Source organism: Mesitornis unicolor, unplaced genomic scaffold, assembly GCF_000695765.1.
Source record: "Mesitornis unicolor isolate BGI_N332 unplaced genomic scaffold, ASM69576v1 scaffold15131, whole genome shotgun sequence".
NCBI classification, from domain to species: Eukaryota; Metazoa; Chordata; class Aves; order Mesitornithiformes; family Mesitornithidae; genus Mesitornis; species Mesitornis unicolor.
Genome location: NW_010165904.1, coordinates 16,466 through 29,642, shown reverse-complemented (window position 1 = coordinate 29,642; position 13,177 = coordinate 16,466).

The following is a 13,177-nucleotide window of genomic DNA, read 5'->3' as shown; positions in this document are numbered from 1 at the left end:
TTACTTGAGAAAGGTAAATCTGCCAGTGTCACAATAAACTGTTCCTGCCTCTTTGCTTGGAGTGATTTATTTTGCCCCTTAAAACGTGTAAGCAGAAAATCTGAAAATGTTAAATTTGAGAAAGAAATCTGATTTGAGGAAGTAGGCTTAACTTCATTATGGCTTAATACATGGGGTTTGGAATTACATCCTTTCATATAGAGAAAGTGATACTACCTCTCATTCATCCCTCCTCCCTGGCAGTGTTCAAGGCCAGGCTGGACAGGGCTTTGAGCAGCCTGGTCTGGTGGGAGGTGTCCCTGCCCATGGCAGGGGGGTTGAATTAGATGTTCCTTAAGGTCCCTTCCAACCCAAACCATTCTAGGATTCTGTGTGATGTGTTCAGGAACAACAATGAAAAATTGCTGTGTCGTAGACAAAAGTCAGTTTGATTTCTGTTCTGAAACAAAAGAACAACTATTTTGCACCAGCTCAAAAAAAATAAATAATTTTTTCTAACTTTTTCCTTTGATGATTAAATCCTATGTTAAGCATTTGCTAGGAGAAGATCATGTAGATCTGGACAGTGTATTACTACTGGTTTTAATAGACTGTGTAGCCTAAACTATGTTGCTTTGTTTTTAGAAGGTCCGGATAGTCACTACTGAAAGTTTACTTCAAGTACTAACTGAAAGTTAAGTTTCCCATGCTGCTATTTCTGGTTTTCTGTGAGCATTAGCTGTTCTCATTGGGTATGTTTTTTTTCATGTGTTTTTGGGCTGTTGGTAACCATAGCAGACAAAGCAGAATGTAGAACAGTGGAGATGTCTCTGTGTAGCTCAGTTTAGTTACCAAGTTTCTGTATGTGGTCTTACCCAAAGTTTACACGCTTGGTAGCATTCAGAGTAGAACAACAGCTCCCATACTTGTTAATCTTGACTTAGTCAGCTTGTTGATGCAGTCTCAGGTGGAAGATTTGGATCAGTCCAAGACTGGAAGCTTGATAGCTTTGAGAACGTGCACTTGAGGAAAGTTTGTGGCTGTTGTAGGAAATGGTTCTCCTGCAACCCAGGTGCTCACCTTTTTCAGAATGCCAAGGAAGCAGGGGATAGATGAGGTATGTGCACTTGATGTCACACTGCTTCACTTCCAAAGCTGTGAAGAAGTGTGAGGAAATTAATCCAACTGATACATGCAAGGTGAAACAAACGGAGCACTAGCAGCAATGGCAAGTATGAGAGTAACCAGCTTTTAAAAACAGGGAGGAAAAAGAAAACATACATCACTTACTATGGGATCTTGGAAACTTTTATTTCTGCCTCACACACGTCTCCACTATCATAGCCTTCTCATGTTAATGGTATTTTTCTTATGAAAGGTCAGAAGGTCTTGGTTTGGTGCTGTATGTAGCAAAATATTTTCTGTAGGTAAAAGTTAGCTCTAGGTAAGAAGTGATGAATGAGGTTTTCAGATCTAATACCCAGTTGGAGAGAAATATTTTCAGCAAGTGTAAAATAAAAAGGGGTTTCCATACATCTGTTATCTGAGAAGTAAGTGCATTTTTTTAGCTTTCCACAGTCAGAAAGTAGGCTTGTAAGATGATATGACTTAAAAGGGTTTGAAATGCATGATGCCCAAGAGGCCAATCAGCAGGGAAAGAAAGGGCACAGGGAGGGCTTTAGCTTCTCTCTCCCCTCTGCTTTAGCTGAGCAAAAGGGGAGGAAAAAAAAAAAACAGGAGTCTTTTTTTTTTTTCCTTCTGCCCTTTGATTAGGAGGGTTAATGTGAGGATTTAGGTAATACAAAAAGTCACACATTGCTGTAATTGGAGAGCTGTGCTTTTACCCTGATTCATACTTTCTAATGCTTGTTTTTTGGAAGTGCAGTGGTAGAATAATATTGCTGTCATTCTCTCTTGGCAGCATTCCTTGCCTTCTGAAGTAGGTGGTTGGCTTGCAGCTATTAAATTCCTTTATTTATAGCAGTAATCTACTCCAGAATAAAATCTGGGGAGTTACAAGGGTTAATACTGCATTGCTATAGAAGTGGTTTTTTTTCCTCGTTTCTGTTATGCATTCACTAACAAGTTGCATGACTGTATGAGAAGAGCATTTCCTATTGAGCTTTGTTGCAGCTTAGGATTTTGCTCTCCTCACGTGTGAGCGCATCTCCTCTAGAATACGGTAGAAAAGGATTGTGTGGAGTTTGCTATCAGCAAGCAGTTAAAAAAATAATCTCTTTCCTGAAATTTATAGACCAGGCCCTTCACAGAACAAACACTTCAAATGTAACTTAACAAAAAACAAAACCAAAACCAAAAAGTGAAAAACAAAAACCAATTGAAGTTGCTGAGGAGTTGTGTGGTTTGGGGTTTGTTTTGTTTTTTTTTCTTAATCCTCCTACTCAAGGTTTTTGGAAACTTTTCCAGGTCGGTCCTTGGTGGAAAGAAGTAGCTGTCACTGCTGAGTAACAAGACATCTGCATGTCCATTGATTCGTTGTATTTCTGAATGTCTACTGGTAATTTAACTCTGAAAACAACAGTAGTCCATCCACATAGAAGCAAGGTGCAGGGATATATCTGGGAATGTGCTGTCAAGGAATGCTTTGGACAAGGCAAGACTTAACGGTAGGACCACTACATCTAAAACTGTATCAGCTGCCTTTATAAGGAAGGGCCTCTTTCTGGGAATAAGTTGCTTTCCATGTTAAGTATTTTACTGTTTAGAGCAATGCTGTAGCAAGGCCTTCTCCTGCACAGATTTAAACTGTTAACATTAGGGGTTCATTAATACTGTTGACACCTTATATTAAAACTTGCAGGCTTTCTGAAACAAGTTTCCTCCCTACTTGGTTTTGTGCAGTTTATTTGCTCTCATGATGCAGTGCTTTGGTGAGCTACTTGTTCTGTAGTGGTAGCTAACTTACAGTAAATGCATCTTGAATTTAGACATTACCTGGAAAAATTCCTGCAGCGGGACCTGCAGTCATCAAGGACAAATTTGGTGTTAATATGTGTAACAAAACAATTTGACAAAACAGATATGAAAAAGGGTATGTAACCAAATACTCTTCTCATAGCTAGTAGTACTTGCCACTCTCCTAATAATAGCCTTGTATTATTTAGTTAAACACTGTAGTTGCTCTGGAAGAGGACTTGAATTGGAGACAGAATCTAAAGGGATACCAAATATGGGAATACTTAATAGAAAAACTCAAAGTATACTGAAACTGTGTAGTACTTCTATCTGTGAATTTCAGTCCACATCTGCTTGAACTTTATGTGGTATATACTAGAAATACAGGAAACTTCAGGATTTTTTTACTCTCGGCAGAACATACAGAATGTACAGTTATGCACCTTGTAATGTGTCTTTTTTCCTCCAGTCCGTAACCACTAGAGAAGTTAAGAATGCCCATCACAGTTATGTTCTTTGAATTAAGATTACTTTATTGTCAGGGATAGACCGGTCCCTCTGGCTTGTTCTCGTCTCCTTTTTAATTTTACCTTTACCCTTAGGCAAAAACTCCTGGTTTGTTTTCTTTTTCTTCTGCAGCCTCCAGAGCTTAGCTCCATTCACCACAACTCTCTGTGCTTGGCTATCCAGACAGTTTTTATCTTATGCGTGTCCCTGTATCTGGCCATTTGGACATGTCCTCAACATTGTTATGGTGTTGCTTGAACTCCAGATGTGCTGTGTTTGGCTCAGTGTACAAGAGTCTTGTACCGTCCCCTCCCACTTCTTGCTGATTAAAACACGAATAGGGTGCTTTAGCCAAAGAAACAGTCTCTGTTTAGCACCTTAGAGTGCCACATGGGGGTGACTTCAGTGTTGTTTTCTGTTGCCTTAAAAGGGTCCAAGCAATGCTCTGGCTCTTTCAGTGTTTTTGAACACTTCAGACTTCTTAGCAGATGAGTCTGCTCTCTGTCCACTCTTTAATGGTGTGCAAATACCATACACTAATTGCAACAGCCAAAGCATTCTTGGACACATTGAGGAATATCGTGGGTTCACGCTGGGTTTTAGGGCTCAGATCACTGGCCTCCTGTCAAAGGTGCAGTTTGCTGGTCACACGATACCTTCTGTGACACAGTCTGGAATGTTCTGGCTTGGACCTATTTCCTAATGTGTAAGTGACTTTCAGATTTAGGTCACAGAGCTAGTAGTAGAGAAATTAATCTTTGCTAGCTGCTCATTCTATAACAATACACAAAGAGGGTCATAATTTAAGAAAATCTCTTGCAATGCTACATTTCCTCTTGCTGTTTCCACAAATCTGTTTAAAGACAATTTTCTCTGGAGTCTTCTCACCTTTGCACCTGAAGGTTCTGGCTATACAGGCACTGCTAAATCAGCAGACTGCTTTAAGCAGGACTCTTTCAAGCAGAAGTAAGATACTAACAAACACTAGTCTTGACTTTTCCTTGCACTGCTGACGGTGTTCTACCAATTTTGAAGAGGCATTGAAGAATATGAAACATCTCTTCACCTACCTCCACTCTTTCAGGACAGGTGACTGTTTTGTTCCAGCTTTCAGCAGAGTTCTAACTGCTCTTCACTCTTATTCCGTCGGTGTCTGTCGTGCTGTACTCAATGACGACTGGGGCACATCCCATTCTCATGGGAGTCTGCCTAAGCAAAAGGTAACATTCCCTTTTTTCTTGTGGGAAGCTGTCCTGAACCAGCCAGAAAGGAAGAATTATTGTCAGCAGCTGTTTCCTAGCACTGAAAAGGGAAGAGGAATTCTCTCTCTCTCTCTCTCTGAGTTTGCAGGAACTAAGCATATTCATGCACAAATTCAAGTTCGTGATTTTAGTCAAAACTATCTCGACTTTCCAGGCACATACATTTATTTCAGCAAGGACATACTTATTAAGAATACACTTGCACTTCATAGTGGGTACAGACTGCTTCTGGAGCATATCTGTCTGCTTTTGATGATGTCCTAACAGAGGTACTCAACTTGTTCACTCTCCTGATGAGCTACAAGAAACTGGAATTTGTGTCTCAGTATCAGAGCTACTATTTCTCTCTTTCAGATTATTATCACTTAGCTGAGTTTCTATTAAATGCTCCCTGTGGATGAAGACAGTGCTGGTTACGCAGTAAAAAGCATTTCCCTGGATGTATAGCTGGATGCATGGGGTTTTCCACCTAGTAGTTATGCAGACTAGTCCGTCTCATCTTCAGGCCTCTGTTTTGCTGTACGGTCATTGCATCAGGGGAATTAATGTATGCTTGCAGAAGTCTTAATCCATAACTCCTTATTTTAGTGTTCGTTTTCTTTTGTCAGTCTGTAGGCTGGTCGTGGTTTGTGCAAGGGAAAAGAGCCTTACAGGCATTACTGAGTTATGGGTATACAGTAATTAAGTGTTTCCATATCAACAAAATTGTATTACAGGAAGGGACAGGGAAGGACAGGAACAAAAAGAAATGACGTACCAGATTATTGCTTAAAATAGATATTATTTATGGCCTTGCTACTTAATCACTTGAGTTTCTGTTTCTAATTTGGATCTTCTATTCTGGCTTTCTTTTGCTCTGTGCTCACTTACTTGTAGTTCATGTCCAAAGAGAGAGTCACTGGCCCATGAGTGTCTCCATTTCCACTGTCTTTAAACAGTGCAGGGGAAAGGATGTTTTCTTCAGTGCATAGGCAAGAGCTGTTCATCGATCCAAATGTACAACCAGAAAGTGGAAATCGTAACAGTAAAATCAAGGAAAATGTCAATTAAAAAACAGAAAAAATATATCACAAAAGATATAATCTAGAGACAGAAAGTCATTCACGCAGAACAGCACTCTATGGTTGCAGTTGCAGAGGTACTTTCTTGTGTAAGCACCAGCATTATCAGTGGAGTTATCTGCATTCCTAATGGAAAGTCAAGTTTTAAAGGACCATGCGGACAAAAACACGCCATGGTCTAAGGTCACTTGTCCAGTTCAATCAAACTGTGCTGTGATCCAGGAAGAACTAAAGGCTTACATCAGCTGGCTGCAATGCGAGCTTGTACGCAAGAGAAAGGTTGGTAGCATCAATGGTATTTATAAAGAAATTACTCTCAGTTAAAAAAAAAAATCACCATTTTTAAATTGCTCACTGTCTGGATCTCATTGCCTGCAAACATCAGCGGTTACCCTCAGTTGTACTTACGCAGAATGTCCCGATTCTTTATTCCAACTGAAGTGATGAGTGTGTCTTACTGTTCTCATACATTTTTGGTTTTGATGTTGCCTTTAAGAGATGTGTAAGAAAGCACGATGGACAAAGATGTGGGCTACGAGCTGTGTATCAGGAGACCAGAATTTCACATAGCACGTCTCCTCTATAATCAGTCTTTTGACCCTTCTCACAGTTTGTGTGGCTTGAATAGAATTTAAGCTGCTTTGGACCAGGGTGGTTTCTTACTGAGTTGTAGAGTACCTAAAATACTGGAACCTAAACTTGTTCAGATCTCCAGCTGGTATTTTAAAATCATTTTAAAAATTTCTTTAACTTTGATGGTGGTGGTTTTTAATAGTAATGCAGTAATGTATTTTGGGAGACTATTGTGCTGTTTGTAACAATTTTATTTTCCTGTATTTAAGTAGACTGTTGAAATCATGTAAATCATTACTGTATCACTTTATCTAAAAACTCAAACAATACAGATTTGGTGTTCAAAGATGACTTACCCCTTAGTCACAACCAGAGAATCGAGTCTCCTGTACTTCATGTCAGACCCTTTTTGTCTGATCTACAGGGTCCCTGGAACATGAATTGTATCTTACTTGATTATAAAATGGCAAGCATTGTTGTTTGATGAATAATAGGATCCTGTTATCTCCAACGTGTACAACCGCCTCTTTCTCCTTCACGGCAGAAAGGCTTGTGAAAATGATGTAGGTTTGTTTTTTGAATGGTTTAATTTAAAAAGAGAAGAATATAAACACATCATTTTACTGTTAGGAAGGTTGAAGTCTTGGCCAAGAGTATGGCTTGCAACTAAATTAGGGCCCAGAAATGTCTTACAGAATTAAACCTTAATTGCTAAAAGCTAATCTCCACTGTTGATCTCCACGTTGAAGCGCTAGGTTTTGGGCCAGACATGTCTTCATTCAATTCCTGCCTTAAGTAAACTGCTACAAAGCTGCTTTGTGAGTACTTTCTGCAGGCAATTAATCAATGTCTTCTGGAAAGCTTCAGAACGGGCTGTGGTTATAGTTGCACAATCACCGAGGTTGCCAAATAATCACATGCGTTTATTTTGTTTGTGGAAACTTCCCATGATGGTTTGTTTAAAACAAAACCACAAAAAACACCACCCAAAAAAAACCCAAACCCAATCCCCAAACCAATCATGGGCAGGAGGGGAATGGGACACAGAACCAAAAACCCACATAAAACTTCCCCAAACCTCAATGAAGTATAAGTGGAAAGCTTGTAAATTACTGGAAGACTGACAGCTAAGTTACTCTAAGAGAGTTATGATGCTGTAGTTAGCTCCTCTGGTGTACACGGGAAAGAGAAGATACTTTCCTGGAGCATGAAGCATCCCAAACCTTACCTGCTGCATGGCGTAACCAAGACTTGGAACGCTGCGGTTCCTCCAGTACTGGCACCTGCAGTGATCTGGATCACTTCAGAGGCAGCTGGTACTGAAAGTTCCAGTTGTACCCGGGTAACCCTCATTCCCCTGACAGCAGAGGACATGACAGATGTGTTGGAGCTTATGTTTCTTTTGGAAGTTTTTGAAGAGGCTACCTAACTGAACAGCTGTCGAGGAAATGTCATTTTCGAGTTGTGCTTGAGGCCAGGTGATAGAAATGTTTGTGTCGTCTTCTGGACCTCTTGCAGTTGAGGCCGAAGCTGTGTGCTTCCCTGCAGGAAGCAGATCAGTGCTTCGTGTCACTGAAGGTATCTGTGGCTCTGGTAGAGGCAGAGAAACCTTGGGCAGAAGCTCACAGCCAGGAGCAACAGCGTCAGGAGGAGAAGGAGGCTTTTTCTCTTTTAAAGCTGCGCTTGAGACAGTCGGTTTAAAAGAAGAAAACTTACAGCTGAGCAGGAAGGTGCAGACCTCACACCAAGAATACTTTGTTTTCAAACAGCTGGCAGATCCTGACATAAATTCTGTGATGTGAATTATCTGGAGAAGCTTTGTCAGACAAACCTGCAAGTTCACAGCTGGTATCATAGTCAGTGCATTGGAACTGCAGTCCATGCAGTCCAGTGAATGTATCTCCTACACTTATGGGCTCATCCTAATGCTTTGTGTGCTTCCTCCTGCCTTCCAGTTTGATTCAGTTTAACTTCCAACTGTAATCTTCTTTGCTGTGAACTCACTGGTCAACTGTCTTATGATGCTGTTAATTGCTACAAATGCAGATGTCACTTCTGATAATAGTTAAGAGGATGCATTTTTATAATCTCTTTTTAAGAATTAGTAAATCTGTTATGACTAAAATGAGCTACCATTGTAACTCTTGGGGTATAGGAGGAAAGATAGAGCAAGGCTGGTTATTCCTTAGCCAGATTTCTGAAAGTAGAAATCCTTCAGATTCACATCTATCTGATGGGGGTGGCAATTTTGAACCAAACAAATAAAAAATCAACACTGTGAGCAGGATTCAACTGCAGTTTTACTTTTGAGGGGGTGCAGCAGATGCATGCACCCTACCAAAGACCTGCTAAAGACCCAACAGGGAGGACTCCCTCCCTGCTCATGGCTGTCTGGTCCACACAGTGGGGGCCAAGGGCAGGAAAGCTGGGGTCCTCAGTCAATAAGGGTCTGACATGACCATATTTTGGAGTCAGTCCTCCTCGGAGCAGTGGGTCTGTGGTCAGAGGGTCTCCCCTTGAGCTGGGACTCCCCTTAAAGTAACTTCTCGTGATTGAGAGCCCTCTCTTTTTAGGTGAGCGCGCACACATTTTGGATCATTAGGCCTAAAACGTAAGAATTCTAAAAGTCAGCTGTGTCTGGTACTGTTCCCAACCAGCACAGCAAACCTGTATTTGTTAAAGGTCAGTGGAATGTGGTTTTGGTGAATGAGGTTTTGGCTGCTTGGTTTCAGTTGCAGATTAAAAGCTTGTTTGAGTTCATTATTGTGTGCACATGTTTTGGTGCACCTCCGTGACAGGGGAGGTCAGTGCAGGAGGCAGTGGTAAAGCTTTTCCCTGTCCTGTGACATGGTGTGCACGCCGCCCTGGGCTGCAGCGCGCTGGAGCGCTCTGTGCTGAGTCTGGATGTCAGCGTTGTCTCCCGTGCACTTCGAGAGCTGTGCCGAAGGTGCAGGGCTGCAGCAGCTGAAGAGGCTGTAGAGAAAGCCAGGGGGCTGACGTGTGAGGCTGAAAGGCAGAAACACTGGAATATGGCAGAGAGAGGGGGAAAGAATGTGGGTTATAGATGCAGAAATAAAGTGCTCAAGAAGCCACTGAAGTGTCCAGAAGAAAAATAAAGAAGGAAAAACAAGAAGTAGAAAAAAAGGCAAAATAAATCTGTATCATAATGGTTACCAGTCTGGTAACATGAGCATTTGGAAGGAGATATTTTAAAATGGTAATCATAGAGACTTTGAATGATCAACTTAGGGTAGGATCAATCAGATTCCTAAGTTTTCCTCTACCAACAAGAGCAAGTAACTAAGAGTTGAAGATAATTCATTTAAACAGGAAATAAGGTGTAAATTTTTAATAATGGAATTAATTGAAAATTGATTTGGAGATTGCCAAAGTATGAAGGTGTCGGTGTTCCCCAGAGAGGGGCTTAGGTTTCTGGGGCACAAACTTTAAAGCAAGTAATTTGTGTGTATTAGCCCAAGGGACGAACTCAAACGATTTGAACTTCCAACAATACTAGAAATGTAAACATCTGTATTTCATAAACACTGCCCAAAAGCTTTAGCTCGTTCCACCAACCCAGTTTGAAACCAGATTCTGATGAATGTTCTTCCCCATTGCATTATTGCACTTTATTTTGTTCTATAGAAAAAAAAGGTATTTTTAAAAACTTGCTGATGAACCAACAGGCACCTATCGGTGCCAATGCTTTTCAGGGACAGCTGTGCTGTACCTTCAGCAGGTGTCAGGACACGGTTGTACCTCATCACAGCAGAGCACTGGGACAACACACATTTGTGTGCAGTGCAATTAGGTGTTAACAGGGAATTACAGCAAACTTTATTTCAGTGTTATATGGCCAGGTGATTGAGATTAATTTCATTTATCTTCAGACATCTGGAAATAAGCAGTCTAGACGCCTTGCCTAGGCCCGTGGAGGCCCATGGGCTGGCACCCCCAGAGGGCAAACCACGCTCTGCTCAGGTACTGATCAAAGGTAGGTGGGATGAGTCACCTTCTGAGGAACCCGTTTGTCTGTTGCCTAAGGAGCGTACAGGTGTCTAGACACTCGGCCTTTGGATAGTTAGTTTTAAGTGAGAGGAGTCCCACCCAGCAAAACAGTGCCTCAGACATTATTACTGTTATTAATTTGAATTAGTTTCCAATTTTAGATGTAATTTACCCCTCTCCTTTCCCCCAAGAACAACAACTGGGCAGGATCACGTTTAGTGAGCCTTGTTCACACTCTAAAACTTAAGGGGATATTTCCAAGAACAGGCTTGCATACAGTTGGTATCCATCTACCAGTTCCCTTCATATCTTGTATGTTAGGTCAGCTATTTCAGCAAGTGTCAACACCGAGCTTTTTCTCATAGTTTCAGCTAAACTTAAGAGTTACTTCTTGTGCATCTGTGGAAGCACCTAGCAAATGAGTGTCCGAGAAGTGAAGCTGGAGCTCTCAAGCTGTGTGCTAAGCATGCAGAGACACTACAGTAGCCACATGTACAGTGTCGCAGCGAGCGGGGCACTCTTCCTCTATGGGTACGAGTCCCGGTGTCACCGAGGTCACACCGCTGTGTGTGAGATGGAGCCGTTCCAATGCATGAACGAGGCTTTATAGAAAAGCCTGTGCTGCTGCTGAGTGTTTCCTAGGTGCTGGTGTCCAATCTCTCAGCTGCTAGTTACGCATTTTACTGCACAGATAATAGGTGGATTACCAGGATTCAGCTCAACCTTTTTTATTATCTTGAAAGTTCCCTATTTAAAGATGAAATGTAAAGCTCATATGATGTCAGAAATAACATCATCAATCACCTGAATTGATGTTGTTTGACTGAGGAGCAGCCAGTTTATAAAAGCGAGGGGGAAAGGAAGAGTTTGAATCAATAAATTTTCCTCTTACAAACCAGATTAAGTGTGCAGAGTCTTCTAGGAGAATATGTAAAATATTAAGTGTTGGCCCGCTTCCTGAATTGAATTCTTCTCAGTCCTTCATGACGATTACTGTGGAATTCACACTGGGAAGAATTCAGTGAGGACAGCGGACAGAACACCGCCTTCTTAACATTGCTTGTACCACTGACAGAGTGGATGTTCCAGCCACGGGCCTGCTACAATCCTCCTCCTGATTTCTGTGGGCCTCCACGGGCTTAACCTATTGAAAATATGTGCCAAAACACAGAGATAGGGGTGGGGTTTTTGGCATTTATTGGATTATGATCCCTACCTACAGTGTAAATTTACTGAGTCATTTATCTGACCAAATACATGAATGGCCTTTCATCATACCTAAATACTTCATGGGCTTGGAAGCTGATCGGGTTGGTGCTGTCACCGCATCAGTTCTGCACATGGCAAACCACGGGGTGGCAGGTCTCTGTGGAAACGTTCACTGCAGTAGGTGCTGATCCAGCGAGGAACCTCAGTTCTGTGTCCTCCTGCCAGAAGGGCAGGGGCCCGGCTCTCATTACTTGGACACACCTGGCACTTTCTCCAGCAGCCTGGCTAGGGCTCTACGTCAGAATAGTTGGGATGAAATTGAGACAGTCCTGTACTTCTCATAGCTCACTGAGAATATCTGAAGTGTCAGCTGCACCAATTCCTGTTGTTCTGTCGTGCTGATACTGGGAAGGAGCATTGCTACTAATGCTTCTACAGTTAATCAGAATCTGAAGCAACGTAGGCTTAAAATTTAACTGGATGGCATTTGTCTAAGAGGAACAGAAGAAATACAAATAAATGGGTACATGTGTACATACACATACGGGAAAACAACCAAGGCCATAAGTACGTCCCCTGCTTTACGCATCTGGGTCAGAAGGAATGCAGGGGGGACCGAACGCGCATGCTCGGCCCCTTGTTTGTTACTTTGCTGTGGAGAGCAGCTGTTTTCTGCAAGAGCAGCTGTGAGCCAGCTCTCCAGACTCGGATGATGTCACCTTGTCACTGAGTGATAACGGCAGTGCAGGACCACAGGAACCTGCAAAGCTCATTTCCTCAGAATGAGGTTCAGTTTTGTTCCCGTTACAAAAGCGCCTTAGACTTTGGGTTTACAGTTTGACCAACATAGAGGAAAAGTGTTAAGAGACCAATTCCCATTGAATGTATTTTCAAACATCTGATCATACCATGGGTCCCTGAGCTGATGCGGATGACAGAACTTGCCCAGGCTAAGAGCAGAAACAAAGCAAGTCTCTACCACAGTGAACTCTAACTTTGGTGTAACTGAGTAGTATTTGGAAGAGTTAATTCAAATCTGGAATATTCCTCTCTCAGAGAGGCCAGTTGCCCAGTATTCTACACTCTGAAGTGGTTAAATCATAGAATGGTTGGAGTTGGAAGGAACCTTAAAGATCATCTGGACCCATCCAACCTGGCCTTGAACACTTCCAGGGAGGGGGCATCCACAGCTTCCCTGGGCAACCTGTGCCAGTGTCTCACCACCCTCACAGTAAAGAAGTTCTTCCTAATATCTGGTCTAAATCTACCCCCTTCCAGTTTAAAACCATTCCCCCTCATCCTATCACTCCATGCCCTTGTAAAAAGTCCCTCCCCAGCTTTCCTGTAGGACCCCTTCAGGAACTGGAAGGCTGCAACAAGGTCCCCCCGGAGCCTTCTCTTCTCCAGGCAAATCCTCAACTGCCTATGAAGTCTGAAAGAATACGCAATCATTCCTTAACGGGTTAAACAAAATCACCATAGAAATGCCAATCAGTCCTTCACTTGTATTTAACTCTAATGTTCTTGCTAACTTACCCCTCATTTCTCAAGCTTCACTCTGTCCAGAAAAAACCCATCTATTCTAGAACAGAACAAATCTTAGAAACTCTTCATCCTCCACATGCTTTATCAAACCAGTTAACGTCCCTTTTCCTTTCACAA